Here is a 13218-nt window from a genome sequence, read left to right as displayed (position 1 = left end):
AAACAAAAATTCTAATGCAATGAATGAGGTCCAATCACGGACACATACAAGGAAATGGAGAGACTCAAATAAAAGCAAAAATAAGCACAAGAAAATAAGTCCTAAACATTGATTGTGGAAGAAAATCAAAACAATCAATAATGGATCTATGAAACACAAGAACACCAAAACAATATAGATACGAAAATGAAACTCAAATTAAGACACAAGAACACACAAGAACAGCACAAGACACGGACACAAAAGTTGAAGCAACTTATCTCCTTGAAGACCTTGCTCTTGATACCAAAAATGATAGAAGAAGGAAGAAGAAGTGATGAATGGACTCCTCCTTTGCTTCTCCTAGGCACGGATCTTCTTCAAAGGAGAAAGGTCCAAAGTGTTGCACACTTTATAAGGATGAGAACTCGCGGATTGAAAGGCTTAAGCCTTGAAGGAAGCATCCAAGCTCAAGCAATCAAGAGATTGCTGACTTCAAAGAGAAGGAACTAGGGTTTCCTAAGGTGTTTTAAAGGCACTCTCTCTTGCTCTCTCTTAGAACTTCGGTGACTCTTGAGAATTGCTGAAATGCAATCAGAAATTCTATAATATCAAAAGTGTTTGTACAAGGTGGGAGAGCTACACTTATAGGTGAAAAATTAGGTCAAGTTGGCGCCAATCCTAGTAGACACAATTGGCGCCAAGTTTGAATTTTCAAATTTGAATTTGAAATTCAAACTTCAGCCAATTAAATGACTAAATCGGATGGTACCTTCATCCTAATGTCATTTGGGAGTTATTTGAAGTGAATTTGGAGCTCACATGGCCGGATCCTCCCCATGCATTCCATGTGACTCAAATTCAATTCAAATTACTTCTAAATGACATATGAATGAACCCTAATGCACCTATTAATGTATACTTCATATAAACCTAATCTAATGACCGAAATACATTGGTCAAAGAAATACAATGAATAGCAAAAATTACAAGAAGAAGAATGAGCCCAATATTGGGTATCAAAAGCCCAAAGCCCATGAAGCCCAAATACAAGCCCAAAAATAAAGAACCTTAATCTATGGTCAAAATACAAGACCAATATCAAAGTAACTTCCTATGCTAAGAAAATGTAATAAGACATGGTGTTTAATCAATTAAAGTCCAAGTGAGAAGCACCCTAGGCCCACCAAGCCCATTGGGCCCACTAAGCTCTGAAACAGACAAGTCTTCAAGTAATCTCCTGGCCATGGCTCTAGTGGTTAGGCCTTTAGCCCATGCTCTTCCATCAACTTGACCCTTCTTCCTTCAAGTATACCCCACTCTTCTTGGCTTCATTTACATTTGAACCCTGGGCATAATTAAATCATTCCACTACAATTCAAATGTTTTACATTCTCGGTTGAAACTATAACACCCAAGTTTTCTAAAACTATTAAAAGTATATTTTGATTAATTAAAGGATTTAATAAGATATTTTATAGGCTTTTAGTAATTATGAGCATTTTAATTAAATAATAAATAATTGAAAATATTGTTTTGCATACTATTTATTAGAGAAATATGTATGATATTTTGTAATAATAAGTATTTAGAGAAAAACTTGTTTTTGCTAAGAATATTTGTATATTTTATTTTAATTATAATGGTACGAGGAGAAATGTATTTATTTTATGTATTATATATTTGTTAATTATTAATTATTATTTTTTGTTATAATTATTTGGGTTGGGAGAAATATGTTTATTTGATATATTATTTATTTATAAGTGTTAATATTTTATGGAAAGGAAATGAGAACTATGGTTCAAGTATTTTTACTGAACAGTTAAGTGTGAGTTAAGTTTGCAAAAAGTAGGTTATGAGAGTTATTTTATTTACGCTTTTCATTTTTCATATTGTGCATATGCTCATAGGAAGGAGATCCATACCTCATACGAGAACACCCCGGAGATCAACGTCCTTCATCAACCGTTCATCGAGGTAAAGGGGAGTGTGTAATCTACCTCATACCTCTTGAATGATGCCTAAATCAGTTACTAGTCCTTTCAGCCATATCCCCTCTTTTGCAGCTTCTGTTAAAGCCATATACTCTGCTTCTGTTGTAGATAGAGCAACAGAAGGTTGTAATGTGGCTTTCCAACTCACCAAATAGTTTCCAAGAGTGAACGCATAACCTGTGATTGATTTCCTTCCATCCAAATCAGCAGCATAATATGCATCTGAGTATCCAGCCAGGTGACAATTTGTGCAGGTTCCATAAATGAGTCCAATGTCTAGTGTTCCTCTCAAGTACCTGTAGACCCCTAAAATTGTCCGGGTCGGAAATAAAGCTTGAAGACTCTCGAAGACTGAAGGATAATCAGCCAGAAGGACTCCTCGAAGGCCCTAGGAGGGTTCTCTGTAGGTCTAGAGGTCTTAGAATAGCTCAAAATAAGGAAGTGGAGGGAAAAAGCCCAATACGGCCGTACTAAAGTCAATACGACCGTATTGACACTTCAATACGGTCGTACTGAAGTCAATACGACCGTATTGACACTTCAATACAACCGCAGCGAACTCAATACGGGCGTATTGAAATTTCTGAATTTCAATACGACCGTATTGAACTTCAATACGACCGTATTGAAGTTCAAAAATTTCAATACGGCCGTATTGCCCCTGTAGGCCGTATTGCGCCTATTCCCTATAAATATGACGTCAATTGGACGTCATTCCACACTTTTTCACTCAGTTTTGACTCCCTCCTTGAGTATTCTGGGGTTTTTGAGCAGTGTTCTGCCCTAGAAATCTCTCTGGGAGTCGATCCGACGAAGTTCTTGAGCCCCGAGCCATTTTGCTTGAGGATCGAACCTAGTCGAGGGGAAATCTTTTTGATTCCCTTAGTTAAAATTTTGTTCTAGGAGAGCGAGGAGCGGGCTTGTAGAGCGAGGGAACGCCAAAACGCTTCCCAGTTCTTTGCAATATATAAAAGCACGCTTCAAGAGGTTTCCCTTCAATCCTTCCTTTTACTGCTTTCTGTGTGCATATTTAAACTGTCATCATGTAGATAGTCAATTTATAATTGCTTAGAATAAATAGGGGTAATTTAGTAATTTTATACTGTTCTTTTAAAAATAATCTGTCATAGGGAACCCGAAAGGGGCGCCGTGGGGTGCTAACACCTTCCCCACGCGTAACCGACTCCCTTACCCAACTCTGGTTGTAGTGGCCAAAGTTGATTTTTAAATCAATTGCCTTATCCCTTTTTCCAATGTTTTGAGTAAAACATTGGTGGCGACTCCACGAACCCTCCTTTTGCGAAAACCATTAATCCATGGAGGGTCCCGCTTGGGATTAATATGGATTGGTGAGCCTTTTTAATAAAATTGCTCGTTTGACGAGGTCTCAGTTTGAGAATAAGTCATTCTAGCAATCCACGTTTTTTAAAAACAAACGAGTCCAACCATCCTTCGCGAATGCCGAAAGCCCGTTTCGGGCCGGTGGCGACAGATGGCGACTCCACTGGGGAAGCTTCGAGAGTCAGTCCCATTTAGTGACAGATTATTTTAACAAATAATAGTTAAAATTACTTCATTACCCCTCACTTGTATGATAACATGTTTATCTATGTGGCTTTTAAATAACTGTTGTATGTTTAAATTCCGCAATTGTTTGAAATACAAACTGTACACAAACCTTTGCACACAACAGTTCCCTCTATACCCGGGGGCATGAGTGATTAACCATAGGGAGTGGATGTTAGTACGGCCGGTTGTCGAATGGGTCTATAGGTGCCCGTAGACCGTTGTCGGAAAACATCACTCAAGGTGATAACCATGAACTTGAGTCCGACGGTGCGTTGGAGCTTTCCATCGACCTACGATGAGAGGAATTGGGTCCCTATAATGGGGGCACCTTGGGGGCCTTTGACCAAGTGAGAACAGTTAGATCCTCCTTGAATATGCACTTTTCTGCAGGAGACCCCTACCTCGTGATTCGCTCGTGACTGTTCGTGGATGAGTGAATTGTTTGTGCATTGTTTATGTGAAATTGTTTGAGCATACATTGCATTTCTTTAAACATACAACATTCCTATTCTTTTAAAAATAAGAATAAATAGGAATAAGAATCTTCCATTATACGGTGTTAACATCTACCTTCATCACATTCATATAGGTAGTTTCCCTTTTCACCCAAAAAATACAAAAAATATATAAAATAAAAAATACCCAAAAAAAGAAAAAAGGGTTATTTATCCAAACCAAGCAATATCATGCATCATCTTAGGAACATCCTAAAAACATGATAATGCTTAGTTGAATAAACACTATGCATGCATATTCAACCTCATCATCTCATATCATGCATATAGATCATGGAGAGATCTAGGAGTCATTCATACATCTCTCCTAGTAATCCATTAATAAACATTAATAAAAAGAAAGAAATAATCGATGCGTATGTTCAAAGAATGGATCGCACGCCGTTCGTTATCAAGTGTAAGCCAACAACCGTGCCAATCGAGCGCACATCAACTCCGTTGTTGGTAATCAAGACGAACAAAGGGGAAGGTCCAACACCATTAAGGATCACAGTTCCAAGGCCTTTCCCTTACAAATCAAATAAGGCTGTGCCGTGGATATACGACATCCACTCTTCTGCCGACAGCGATATCTCCAACATCGCTGGACTTGGGGGCATGACTAGGAGTGGTAGGATCTACACTCCCGATGATCTTCATAACAAAGCCCCCAAGAATAAAGAAAAAGAAGAAAATAAAACCGAGGAAAAAGAATCCGAGGAGGAGACAGACGAGCTGTTAAAGTATATTCGACAGAGCGAGTATTCCATCGTGGATCAACTTCATAGGACGCCCGCAAAGATTACCCTATTGTCGTTGATCCTAAGCTCCGAACCGCATCGGCAAGCTCTGTTGAAAGTCTTGAACGAGGCATACGTGTCGCACACTATCTCCCAAGACGAGTTTGAGGGGATTGTTAGTCACATCAAGGCTAATGATCACCTCACCTTCATCGATGAAGAAATCCCCGCCGAGGGATCAAACCACAACAAGCCCTTGCACATCTCTATAAAGTGCAAGGAGTATCACATCGCTAAAGTCTTGGTAGATAATGGATCTTCCTTGAACGTAAAGCCAAAAAGAGCGCTCGAGCAAGTGGCAATCAAGGGAATCCAAATGCGCCCGAGCAACATGATCGTTCGAGCCTTCGACGGTTCTAAAAGAGAAGTGGTGGGAGAGATCAATCTTCCAATCCAAATTGGACCCACTATCTTTAATGTCGAATTCCAAGTGATGGACATTACTCCGGCATACAGCTGTCTCCTTGGCCGACCTTGGATTCATGATGTGAAAGCTGTACCCTCTACGCTCCACCAGAAAGTCAAGTTCATAGTGGATGACAAACTGGTGATTGTACAAGCTGAAGATGACATACTCATCAGCAAACCATCCACCATACCTTACGTGGATGCAGCGGAGGAAGCTTTAGAAACCGCCTTCCAAGCATTGGAAATCGCCAATGTCGAAACGTTTCCCCGAGAAATGAAGAAGGTAGCTCATATGCTCACAAAGAACGGATACTTGCCAGGACAAGGATTAGGCAAGGACTCCCAAGGAATCCCGGAGCTACCCATTATCAAGGACAATCCGGGAAAACAAGGGTTAGGATACAACCCTGTTAAAGATCAAAGAACGAAGAGGAATCAAGATCCTTCTCGACGTTCTTTAAGCCAGATCTTTAGGAAGGCCGGTTCACAAGCGTCAAGGCCGGTCGTTGTCGTCAAAATGTTTTTTTCCTTCCGATAGGGATGTGTAAATTCAGTGACTATTAGAGATCACTCCTCGGGGACAGCCCGACCCCCGAGCCTCGATAGGGCACATGTTTCCATCATGATTATAATAAAATCATTCTTCATTAATTTCTTATTGATTCTTTTCTTGCTTACAATAAAGTTCTAGACCACATTATTTAACCCTGTTTGAACGAACATAAGTGAGGTTAAAATCGTCTTAATAATCAATAAACCCGCATCATTTTTATGTGGAAATGTGCATGACAGCTTGGAGCACCTTTTCTTGGCATCAATAAGTGCCATCATGGATAAAGAAATCCTAAAGATGATAAGCTCGGCAGAAAACCCAAAAAGGGGACTGCGCAAAAATAAGAGCAAAAGACCCACTAGGAATCCCACAAAAGGGTAACCTAGGCAAAAATTAGGGTTACAAAATAATGAACAAAAACAAAAGCCCGCTAAGACATCACAAATGGGTGTTTTAGGCAAAAGTTAGGGCCGTCAAAAAAGGGGACAAAATAAATCCGTGATGGTACCATCAATTGAATTCAACAAGGAGCTCAAGAAAAGCTATCCAAGTTGTCAAAGCACAATCATTAATAAAGAAGATGTGCTTAACTTCATAAATGTTTAATCGAACAAACCTAAACACAATAAGCCTGCCATTGGCCAGCCATTCTTACAAAATCCATTTTTCAAAAATAAAACAATCCCCTCTAAAACACAAACTTTTGAAAAATATACCTTTTCCTTCTTTTCTCTCTTGTCCCCAACGATTTTTGAATAATCTAGTGGAAACATGGAGATATAGTGGTCAATAGGAGGGTTGACACATCTTCTAAAGGAAGGGAGAATCATTTGGTTGATAACACCAAAAATCAAAATACACATCGTTCCTCGGTTACAGAAATTGGCAAAGCACAGTCTGTCTGGAGGAATGGCAAGATCCAAACAAAGAACGCATCGATTAATTCTTTTGAAAAACTGAATCAAATAGAATTAGGTGCATCTCATTTGCATACATGCATACAGATGATAGGTGTACTAGAAGATCACTTATTCTCTGTTTATTTAAAAAAAAAAAAAAAAAAAAAAAAAAAAAATCATAAACCAGAAAAATCCAATACGCCCGTATTGGTATTAATACGGTCGTATTGGAGTTAACGTTAAGAACAACGTTTCAACTCCAATACGGGCGTATTAAGATCCAGTACGCCCGTACTAAACCCCAATACGGTCGTATTCAATCCAATACGGTCCGTATTGATTGTAAACTTTGTACATCAACGGACAGGCCAATACGGCCGTATTGAATCCAATACGGGCCGTATTGGCGGAATTCTGCTTATAAATAAAGACTTCCCCTCCCTCATTTTGCATACCTTTCTTCATTCTCCACATTCCTTGCTTGTGAGTGCATTCCTACAGAGATTATCGGAAATGGCAGAATCTTCTCGCAAAAGGCAGAGAGCCCCAGCCAGACGTGTAATGACAGATCGACACCGGGACCGGCTACAGCTTATAGAGACGTTCACCATCGAGCCGTCAAGAGTGCTCGATTTTGAGCTTCTCCAAGCAGTGGGCTTGGAAAATGATGTCAGGAACTACTTCGACGCCATAGGATGGGGATTTGTCCTTAATCCACCATCCCAGCTATATTTGACGGCCACGAAGGAGTTCTTGGCTACAGTCGGCGTCACGGAGTCGACTAACAGCTATGGGGAGGATGTTTGCGCGGTGGATTTCTGGATGAATGAAGGATACCGCACGCTGACGTTGGACGAGTTCAACGTCCAGGCAGGATTTTTCAGCCGCACTGATCAGCTGGCATTCCGAGATGCCATATGCGAGTGGCCTGATCAGTGGACTCCGGTTGAGATGTGGAGTTTGCTCACTGGCCGACGGGATTATCATTCAGGGGTGAAGGGCTCCCGGCTCCCGACTGCTCTTAGGATCTGTCACAAGATCCTCACCAGTACTATTCATGGCAGGTCCAAGAGTCAGGAGTCGATTACACGACCGGATCTGCTGGCCTTATATTGCATGGCCACCGGCCGGAAGGCCAATCCTGGATATTTCTTCCTTGAGCACGTGAAGAAGTTTGGAGTACGAGAGGGAGGAGAGTCCAGACAGGGGTACATCTTGGTTGCCCCACTCCTCTCACAGCTGGCGGAGACATGGGGATGTCCCGATGGTGCAGAGCCAGGGGCATTGGCGCCAAAGTTGATTGGTGCTTCCACCCTGATTAACATGAAGATCATCGCTAGATCGCCAGGAGGGGGGTTTGTGCGAGTAGATGGCCTCGAGACCTTCGACGACCTCCTCAACAACCTCGACTTTGAGGGAGGCGACACCCCGCAGCCAGAGGCTAGCACGTCACGGTCGGACAGGGGATACTTTGACGCCCGCTTCGACACACTGCAGCAGAGCATTGACACGCGATTCGATGCTTTTCAGCAGAGCATCGACACGCGATTCGATGCTTTTCAGCATAGTGTCGGTACATGGCAGCAGAGTACCGATGCTCGACTAGATACCTTGGTGCAGGGGTTCGACAACCTCTCCGTCTGGATGCATCGCCGCTTCCCGGACTCGCCACAGGACCCGCCAGCAGAGGAGTGAAGACTGGCTTCTGTTTTATTGCTTTTTCATGTACTAGTTTGGTTGGGCTTAGCCCCATTTCTCAAATTTTTCTTGTACAAATTCATTTTTAATGAAATTTGCCACTTTTGAAATCAAAATTCTCTAGCAATTTAAATTCTGTACAGCAAAAGCCAAAAACATAAAAAAAGGCAAAATACAGAAAAAGCCAAAAAATAAAAAAGGCAAGGATACAGAAAACCCAACAATCAGTTTGCACAGAATAACTGAGCCTGGAGAGGCTTGCCGAAACAATACTCCTCATCCCCCAACTGTACAGAATAATTGAGCCTGGAGAGGCTCACAGAAATAATACTCCCCAGAGAAACCTCAACTCACGCTCTTGGACTCAAAATCACCAGCAAGAGCTATCAAAGCAAGATCGACGACATTCCCAATGGAAGCACGATCACCCAAGCAGAATATCCAAGTCAAAGGACTTAAACTTCCTCAGTGAAGATAGCTCTCCAACTCAAGTGTCGAGTGAGGCTAAGCCTGTAGAGGCTTCCTAAATAATACTCTGGGATACATAAGATCCCCAAATCCCCAGTCGCCTACTCAAGAGGCATCCCTGTAGAAGGAGAAAAAAATAAAAAAATAAAAAAAATCAATAATCATTCCCCAAGTGGAATCTGGCTCTCAGCCAATCATTGAACGTCAAGCTGATACGCCTAACAGAAGAGGCTAATCAAAATCAACGACAAAATCCCCCAGTGGATAACAACCTACACAGAGGCAGCAAAATCAGAAAACCAAAAGAGACACCCGAACAAGGATAACCGGGATACTCCACCAACGTCGAAAGGACGTCAGCCAATCATAAGGCACCGCTCACATCAGAAAGAGCATCTTTGTGTCTGCACCCAAAGGAATCAGAAATTCCCCAGTGGGAACCAACTACGCAATGGAAAGTTGGGACACAAGAACCTATGAGTAACTGCACATCCCCTAGACGGATCCCTGCGTTATCCAGCCCTTAGTGGCACAAAATCAAAAAACAACCGTCGAAGCAGCATCGTGGACTGTGGAGACAAAATCATCACGAATCCCTGGAAAGGAGATATTCACGCTACCCCCGTCGTCACAAACACGGAGGTATGCAGCTTCCGGCTCGGGCAATGAGCGAAGCTATCTCTGGAAAAGGGGTACTCACCACTTACCGTTGTCACAAAGGTACTTAGCTTCCGGCTCAAACGAAGAGTGAAGCTAAGCCTGGAGAGACGGTACTTACAGCTTCCAGCTTGGGCAACAAGCAAAGCAAGGCCTGGAGAGGCAAAACTCACACTGCTCACCGTCGTCACAAAGGTGCTTGGTTTCCGGCTCGAACAAAGAGCGAGACTAGGCCTGGAGAGGCAAAACTCATACTGCTCACCGTCGTCACAAGGATACTTAGCTTCCGGCTCGAACAAAGAGTGAAGCTAAGCCTGGAGAGGCGGTACTCAACCATCATCGTCATCAGAGGCGCGTTGATGTCCAACTTCCGGCTCGGGCGTCGAGTGAAGTTGACCTTGGAGAAGGTAAACTCAGCTACCGAGGATGTCAGAAGCGCCGAGGTATGCACCCACCTGGGGAGGCTACTCAACATTTTTCCACCGGAAGACGCTACAAGTCAGAAGGTCGGCACAATACCCGGACAATTGGGTCAACTCCTTTACTTGTCAGCCGATACACCAAAAGGCCGTCCGACTAAGTAAAGGGGGGGCAGCTGTAGACCCCTAAAATTGTCCGGGTCGGAAATAAAGCTTGAAGACTCTCGAAGACTGAAGGATAATCAGCCAGAAGGACTCCTCGAAGGCCCTAGGAGGGTTCTCTGTAGGTCTAGAGGTCTTAGAATAGCTCAAAATAAGGAAGTGGAGGGAAAAAGCCCAATACGGCCGTACTAAAGTCAATACGACCGTATTGACACTTCAATACGGTCGTACTGAAGTCAATACGACCGTATTGACACTTCAATACAACCGCAGCGAACTCAATACGGGCGTATTGAAATTTCTGAATTTCAATACGACCGTATTGAACTTCAATACGACCGTATTGAAGTTCAAAAATTTCAATACGGCCGTATTGCCCCTGTAGGCCGTATTGCGCCTATTCCCTATAAATATGACGTCAATTGGACGTCATTCCACACTTTTTCACTCAGTTTTGACTCCCTCCTTGAGTATTCTGGGGTTTTTGAGCAGTGTTCTGCCCTAGAAATCTCTCTGGGAGTCGATCCGACGAAGTTCTTGAGCCCCGAGCCATTTTGCTTGAGGATCGAACCTAGTCGAGGGGAAATCTTTTTGATTCCCTTAGTTAAAATTTTGTTCTAGGAGAGCGAGGAGCGGGCTTGTAGAGCGAGGGAACGCCAAAACGCTTCCCAGTTCTTTGCAATATATAAAAGCACGCTTCAAGAGGTTTCCCTTCAATCCTTCCTTTTACTGCTTTCTGTGTGCATATTTAAACTGTCATCATGTAGATAGTCAATTTATAATTGCTTAGAATAAATAGGGGTAATTTAGTAATTTTATACTGTTCTTTTAAAAATAATCTGTCATAGGGAACCCGAAAGGGGCGCCGTGGGGTGCTAACACCTTCCCCACGCGTAACCGACTCCCTTACCCAACTCTGGTTGTAGTGGCCAAAGTTGATTTTTAAATCAATTGCCTTATCCCTTTTTCCAATGTTTTGAGTAAAACATTGGTGGCGACTCCACGAACCCTCCTTTTGCGAAAACCATTAATCCATGGAGGGTCCCGCTTGGGATTAATATGGATTGGTGAGCCTTTTTAATAAAATTGCTCGTTTGACGAGGTCTCAGTTTGAGAATAAGTCATTCTAGCAATCCACGTTTTTTAAAAACAAACGAGTCCAACCATCCTTCGCGAATGCCGAAAGCCCGTTTCGGGCCGGTGGCGACAGTACCGGAATATCCTCTTGACAACTTTCCAATGTTCTTTCTGTGGTTGATTCAGATACCTGCTCACAACACTGACTGCATAAGCAAGATCAGGTCTTGTGCATAACATGTCATACATTAGACTCCCTACAACACTTGCATAAGGTACTCGTGACATATAATCCAAGTCAGTTTCAGATTGAGTCTGAAAAATAGCTGATAATCTCTCTCTGGTTGACAAAGGAGTGCTTAAGGGTTTTGTATTGTTCATTCCAAAACGAAGCAATATTTTTTTGTATGTATTCCTTTTGTGACAAGAAAACCTTCTTTTGAGTCCTATCACGGTAGATTTCCATCCCTAGGATCTTCTTGGCAGCTCCTAAGTCCTTCATATCAAATTCTCCATTTAGGAGAGTCTTCAGATTTTGTATAGCATTTGTGTCTCGGGCAGGTATCAGCATATCATCTACATAGAGTAAAAGATATATCATAGACCCATCCTCCACCTTGTTGTGATAAACGCAGCAATCATAGGGACTCCTCTTGAACCCTTTGCTGATCATAAAGTTGTCAAACCTTTTGTACCATTGTCTAGGTGACTGCTTTAACCCATATAGAGACCTTTGCAACTGACAAACATAGTCCTCTTTTCCTTGACTCACAAAACCCTCTGGCTGTTTCATTAATATATCTTCTTCTAGCTTTCCATGTAAGAAAGCTGTCTTCACATCTAATTGCTCAAGTTCTAGGTCTTGACAAGCTACAAGGGCCAACAGAACTCTTATGGAGGTATGTCTCACAACAGGTGAGAAAATTTCGTTGTAGTCCACACCTTCCTTTTGGTTGAACCCTTTAGCAACTAAACGTGCTTTGTACCTTACTGTTTCAATATCGGGAATTCCAGATTTCCTTTTGAATATCCATTTGCATCCAACAACATGTCTTCCCTTAGGTGGCTTGATAAGCTTCCAGGTTTGATTCTTCTGAAGTGATTCCATTTCCTCACCCATGGAAAGGATCCAGTTCTCTGAATCTTCATGATTTATAGCTTCCTTGTAGGTGGTAGGCTCGGGTGAGTCCATTTCTTCTGCTACATGTAAAGTATAGGCAACCATGTCTTCAAAACCATATCTCATAGGGGGTTTGTATTGCCTTCGAGGTCTTTGACTAGGCTTGGTTTCAGATTGAGTCCTTAAAGTTACCTCTTGTTGATCAACATCATTATCTTTGTTTTGTTCTTCTTGAGAATTTTCGAATGCTTCATCTTCTAACTCCTTGTTCTGAGTTATACTTGAAGTAGTTTTAGCCTCCACTTGTTTGACTGCATTTTCTATCTTTCCTGTAACAGAAAACTCCAATCTCGGGTGAAACATGTGGGATTCATCAAAAATAACATATCTACTAAGAATAATCTTATTTTCAGAAGGTGACCAGATTCTATACCCTTTCACTCCATCTCCATAACCCATGAACAAACCTTTCCTAGATCTAGGTTCAAGCTTCCCTTCATTTACATGATAGTATGCATGACAACCAAAAATTCTAAGAATTGAATAGTTTGCAGGTTTAGTGGACCATACCTCAGTAGGTGTCTTACAACCTATAGCAGTGGAGGGTGATCTATTGACCAGGTAGCATGTTATGTTCACAGCCTCAGCCCAAAAACTTTTGGTCAAGCCAGCATTGGACAACAAACATCTTGCTTTTTCCAGCAACGTTTTGTTCATGCTTTCAGCTACTCCATTCTGTTGAGGAGTGTTCCTGACCGTGTATTGCCTTACAATCCCTTCTTTCTTGCAATAGTCATTAAACTCAGCAGAACAAAACTCCAAACCGTTATCAGTTCTGAGCCTTTTTATCCTTTTACCAGTTTGATTTTCAACCAAAATTTTCCATTCTTTAAAGTATTTGAATGCTTGGTTTTTGTG

General features: G+C 42.0%; 1 pseudogene; it reads right to left on the bottom strand.

Moving 5' to 3' along the window:
* Nucleotides 1–1264: 1264 nt before the first annotated feature.
* Nucleotides 1265–11429, bottom strand: LOC145953338 (secreted RxLR effector protein 161 pseudogene; annotated as a pseudogene).
* Nucleotides 11430–13218: the final 1789 nt, after the last annotated feature.

This window comes from Cajanus cajan, chromosome 11 (genome assembly GCF_000230855.2).
Source record: "Cajanus cajan strain Asha chromosome 11, NIPB_CcT2T_4, whole genome shotgun sequence".
NCBI lineage: Eukaryota > Viridiplantae > Streptophyta > Magnoliopsida > Fabales > Fabaceae > Cajanus > Cajanus cajan.
Note: the sequence above shows the minus strand (reverse complement) of the source record. Positions and strands in the feature narration are given on the sequence as shown.